Below are 6,000 nucleotides of genomic sequence, written 5' to 3' on the forward strand. Positions count from 1 at the left end.
AGACAGTGGGGAGGCCAACAGAATGCCGAGTTTCATACGTTATTTACCCACATAAAGTGTGTGTACATTTACAAAAATGCCAAAAAACATGGTCAGAATGACCAAAATCGGTGATACCCCCTTTTTGTGGGGCACCTGTTTTCCTCTTGGAATGCGCCGCGGTACGAACATGGCGTTCGACCGCGTCCTTTTTTTTTTTTTTTTTTTTTGAACTGGTGCGTGTACACAAACAGCGTCGGTATTGTCACTTAGTAGTGACGGCAAAGAACACAGTAGCAATACTGTCAGTGACGAAACAAAACAGGCTACACTTAAAGCACGACGATAGCGGCGAACACAGTCGGCGGTCATCGAAATCTGGTAAGCGGGTAAAGTGTGTCAGCTTTATTACGTGAGCCAACAAACGTTCCAGAGTAATCGCTGGTGCCCGCGTGTCTTCCAGAAAGTTCTACACCATTCGCGTCGCCCGCTACACCATTCGCGTCGAGGTCGCCCGCGGCACCCTCATTGGCGGCAGCACCGTTATATTCGCTGTAACCGCCGCTGCTGACGCCAAATGAGGCATGCCGGAAGCAATTGGTGATCGTGCTTGCCGGTACAGCCATCCAAGCAGCCTGTCTCGATCGTCACGTACAAGTCGATCGTGGACTCGCGCTTCATGCTCATATTGAGCAGGATCCGGTCGATCACGAGGAGTTGCACAAATGCAGTGCAGTTTGCCGGCAAGAAGCATAGCTCGATGTTCTTGAGCACAGCGGCAATGTGGTGGGCCGCGCAGTTGTCCAGTATGAGGCATATCTTCCGCTACTGCTTGTCCAGCCGCTCGTCTCACTCTCGCAGCCATTGTGCGAAACTTTCTCTCGTCATCCAAGCCTTGCGGTTGGACACATAACTCACTTGCAGCTTTCGTTTGCCTTTAAAGCATTGTGGTGACGACACTTTTGCCGACCACGAGGGCCGACACAGTTTCCGACCCATCCATGTTGGCACAAAGCAACACGGTCACGCGGACCTTGCTCTGCTTACCACCCTGGCAGCGTTCACCTTTGGTGGCCAAGGTTTTTTGCGGCAGCATATGGTGGAACAGGGGGGGGTCTCATCCGCGTTGAACAAATCCTTGGCACTATTTTTCTAGCAGTTGTCCAACGTTTGTCTCCGCCCACGCCACTGCAGCTTCGCGGTCGACAGACTGCGCTTCCCCGCTGACAGCCCTGCCGACAATGTCGTGGCGTTCCTTGAAACGTTGCTGCCAGCCGACACTCGCCACAAAATCGTCGTGCCCCATGATGCACGCGAAGTCCCTCAAGTCCCTCGCTTTGCGCTGCAACAGTGCCCCATTCACTGGAGTGCCGCTTGCTCTTGCGTCCAAAAACCACTTGAAGACCGCCTTCTCTACAGCTTCGAAAGCGGGGGCTCGCAGTTTCTTTCTGTCTCATTTTGTGCCACGTGCAACAGCACCGGTGGCAGCTTCTTTGCTGCTCAAATCGTCGACAGCGTGCTCAACGCTATGCCGAAATCTTCGGTCACTGTTTTCTTCTTCACGCCGGACTCGACGGCATTCAGCACAGCCACCTTCCGCTCGATTGATATCATTTTGCGCTTCCGTTTGCCGTTGCCGTCGTCCATCTCCTTTCTGGCGGCAGGAACTCGCACGAACGAACCGATAGAAACACCGCTATCCTTGATGCACACGCAGACGACAAGCAAAAACAAAACCGCAGTCGGCGCCGCCCCACGCTATTATAGTTGTTTGGACGATCCCACCGCTGTCAACCAGATGTAGGAGTCGTCGGACGATCTCGCCGCTGCCACCATTTGAAGGAGTTGAAGGTCGTAGAGAGGGACTCGGTGAACAGGATTTATTTACATTATTTACATCTTAGACAAGACATATATCGACAGTCTAGCGTGACTCCCATATGGAGCCCGCAAGACTAACATACAGCAAACAGCTTACGAGCACACAGCTCACGAGTACATTTCAAGCATGACAACGAGCACTCGGCTCACTACGACGAGCACGACGACGAGCACACACTAGCAGCCGGTAATCGCTGCTTATAAGCACTTGGTCTTCCCCTTGATTCCAAGCGGACGGAAACGTTCGTCCAGTCATCGTTTGACGTCACCGTTCGACGTCACCGTAGACCAGCCCTTTTGGAGGAGGATGAGGGCTGTCGACTTAGAGGAGGATGAGGGCTGACCTACGCGTGCCGCACACACACACACACAGGTGCAAAAGTCCGGAGCCGACGTCAGAGGGGCTTCGTAGAACTCCTTCACTCGCAACAGTGACGAGGCTAGAGGTTGGCGGTTTCAGCATAAAGCCTGCTTCGTCGAACTTCTTCACTCGCAACGGCGACGAGGCTAGAGGTTGGCGGTTTCAGCACAAAGCCTGCTTCGTCGAACTCCTTCACTCGCAACGGCGACGAGGCTAGAGGTTGGCGGCGGCGTTCCAAGATGAGGTTACCACCGCTGGCGTAACTGGCTGGCAAACTTGCACTGCAGCTGGCCGTTTTTAACAGCGCCTCCATGGCCCGGAAAATCTCGACTGTCCAGTGCTGGCAACCGCTGGGCAGGAAGAGAATGGCTGGCGAGCAAGATGATGGCTTTGCTCTGTGCAACCCCTGCGCACTTGGAATGCCTTCAACCATTTCACGGCTGGCACAGAAGAGTCGACCCGGCAACACAATACCGCTCAGCGTTCAAACGCCCGGAATTAGCTATTAACCCACCAGGCTTCCTATCACAATTTCAGTGCAAGTCACTCAACTGGGAACCCCAAATTTTGCCCCAAAATTCTGTGCCGCCAAAGCGAGCGTTCACATTCCCCCTGAGCTTAACCAGATCTGACTGTCGTGCTGCACAAGAGTAAAGGTTTACGCAGAATCAAACTGAAGGCTCTTAACCACCAATATCGAGACATAACTTAAGCAGCCTACGTTCACGAACAGCCTGTTCTTATCCTATCGCAGTGGCGTACTTATCTCATGTACTGTTGCCACTGAACCGTCTGGCCAACTCCACAGGTACGCAATCACAAACGCGCTAGCTTTGTGGTCTATTCAGAACGCGTACTTGCGTCGTACGTAAGCATTTCATTACGCTTACTCACATCTGTTCCTTTAGTCCCTACAGGACACGTTCCTTAAACGAACAACCAAACTTGCGTAACTTACGCAACACAAAGGAACCTTTAAAAAAATGTGTCTTCTAATAACTAGCTCTACGCACGCGTACTAGAGAAGTCAGAATACGGCAGCCCTCAACACACACGAGCAACCCAGTCATAAACCTTCTGCTTCCTTCCGTCCGCACAGGACACGCGCTAATGGACCTAAGAGCTCTTAGTGCAAATCACGCACTTACTGAAAACCTACGCGGTTAACCTTAGAAAATAAAAAAAAAAACAAAAAAAAAGAAGGTTAACTAATACACACGCGCGTTACCATAGGCCTTTCCACGATAACCTTGACACTCAGGTTACTCTCACCCCCCAAAAAACAAGAGCCTATCTACTCATTAATGAACAACTTGCGAGACTTAACGTTTACATAAAACGCATCTTTCCAATCTCGGAGCTTCTCGAACAAAATACAAAGCTCATACCTTACATACTGAAAGAAACTAGTCTCAATTCGCGAAAATTTTCAAATGCTCAACAACAAAAAAAATACCAACACGTTTTCCTTCTACGGAAGCTCTCATGGCCTCCCGTGCCAAACGTTTACGTCTGACTCATACTTTGAGCCGTACTCGAGGTGGTCGCGGTCCGAAAGCTACTCTGGCTACCGAGGAACAACAAAAGGGCTGACTCACTATCAGCTCCCCCAAGACATTACAGTCCCCTGCCAATTTGCGTCCTTGCGCCCCGTTTTCATCATGACCTCGATTGACCGCGTCGCTACTCCCCACCTGGTCTCGTTTTGCCACCTTGCGCTTCTTTGTACTACACGCTGAGCTTCGAAAAGAACGACGGAACGACGAGGAATTTAACTGCCCCGTGCCCTTTGTCCGCGTCCGTGCAGAACATGCTTCTCGGTCTCCTTTTGACCTGTGGCTCGAACGTGCTTGATGCGCACACGTCGTCAGTGACGACCGCACCTTTCTTTTCCTCGCGCCCTGCCCTTTTGGGTCTCTCGCCGTCTTTGGCGGCGCTACATTAGTCACCGCATTCCTATCTTTAGCGCGCTTCTTTCTGCGGCGTTTTTTCTGTGAATTCTCTTTCATGTCGCTCTCTCGCGCCTCGTGCTGGCCGTTACACATCTCCTTAGCCCGGATCGGTCTCTTACCTGGACAGTCTGAGTGATTAACTAGGTCACCCCTCTCTTGGCTAGACTGGCGGAGAGCCGCACCGATCCCTGAAGAATGCAGTTCTCTCTTGAGCTACGCAGCTCGCAATCCTGAGAGCTGCCCTCAACTGCATCGTTCAGCTCGCACTTCACTTCGGCACGCAGATCTGGCTCGACATGGGTGCTCGTGTCTATCGGGTCAGCAGTACTCTACTTCGCTAGCAACTTCGCTAACATTACAAGCGACGCATACGCGCGGTAACTGTGCCAATTTGTTCGCAGCTGGCCTAGCTGTCTCTACAGTCCTCTGTTGGCACAGCACCTCGTCGCTCTCACTCTGGCCTTTAACGGCCTCTGCTGCCACTAAGGCATTGTTAGCTGCTAGCACTTCGAGTTCACTTATGAACGTGCTGCTAATCTCGCAGGTGCTGCTACTTCTCTCGGCTTTTGAGCAAAATCTGCTATCTACTTCCTCCCACTTTCGCTGCGTCCAGCCTACAAATTTCTGAAGCCGCTGTTGACTTTGCTCGATTAACTGCTCAAAACCTTGAATCTCATTGTTCAATGCAGCAACGTACTGCCTCGTTATTTCTGTTAGGCCTTCTTCCTGCGAAACCCCTTTCAGTTTCTGCCTAGCTTCTTCCTGTTTTTGCCTAAATTCATCCTGTTCTTGCCTAATTGCTTCCTGTTCCCGTTTCTTACTTAGAATTCGTTTGCCCATTTGTTCTATGAATTTCAAATCATTCTCACTTCCGAGAATTGTCTTACGAATTTCTGTTTCCGTCAAGTCCTCCTCTACGTTTACCTCGATCTCCTCACACAACCACAACAGGTCAGCTCTCGCCAAACACATTAGGACCATGGTCGCTACTTTAAGCTTTGGCTCTGCTGTCAAACAATACTTGCTGCGATACCCACGGAAATCAGAATACAAGTAAAAGATCCCAGCGAATCAAATCCAAAAACACAGAGAAATTGAAGCCTGGTAAACCTTACAGCCAAAACCAAACGCTTACCCACTGAAGCAGCACCATATCACCAGTCCTTCTCCGCCGTATCCAGTCAGTTGCAAGAGGTGGTCAATCTCAAGTCGCCTCCAACTTGATCAGGATACCGGTCGGTCACCATGTGCCAACGTCCGTCAGCTGCCGTTGCTGTCTCCGAGTCGTAGGCCGATTTAGGAGCCGTAGGCCGATCTCACCGCTGCCATTCAGTTGTCAGAGTTTGGCAGTCGTAGGGATGAACTTGATTCTTCGTCGCGACTTAGGCGAGCAGGATTTATTTACATATTAACATTTTGAACAAGACATATAGACGAGGCAACCTAAAGTTTGCCCGCGCGGCACCAGCGCCGAATGCTCCCCTAGCGGACCGATGGAAGTTTCGAGGGTCGTCGCTGCGCGAGCGCGCGCCCGTGATCTGTTCGGCGGGAGCGCTCGTGCTGGCTCGGGCGCGTTGTTTTTGCGATGGCGAGTGCGACCTCATCAGCCAGGAAAGGTGGCACGCAATACTGCTGTGTTGTTGATTGCCATAACAGCCTCGAAAACACGAAAGGTCGAACGCCGCCCGTGAAATTCTACAGATTTCCGGGGAAGTGGTACGAGAAGGTCAGACGACAAGCATGGATAATTGCAGTGCGCCGAGTCAAGTAAGCACCATACTTTCGTATTCGCATGCAATATCGCGGCTGCTCGATGAAACGGAATAG

This window comes from Dermacentor andersoni, chromosome 1, assembly GCF_023375885.2.
Source record: "Dermacentor andersoni chromosome 1, qqDerAnde1_hic_scaffold, whole genome shotgun sequence".
NCBI classification, from domain to species: domain Eukaryota; kingdom Metazoa; phylum Arthropoda; class Arachnida; order Ixodida; family Ixodidae; genus Dermacentor; species Dermacentor andersoni.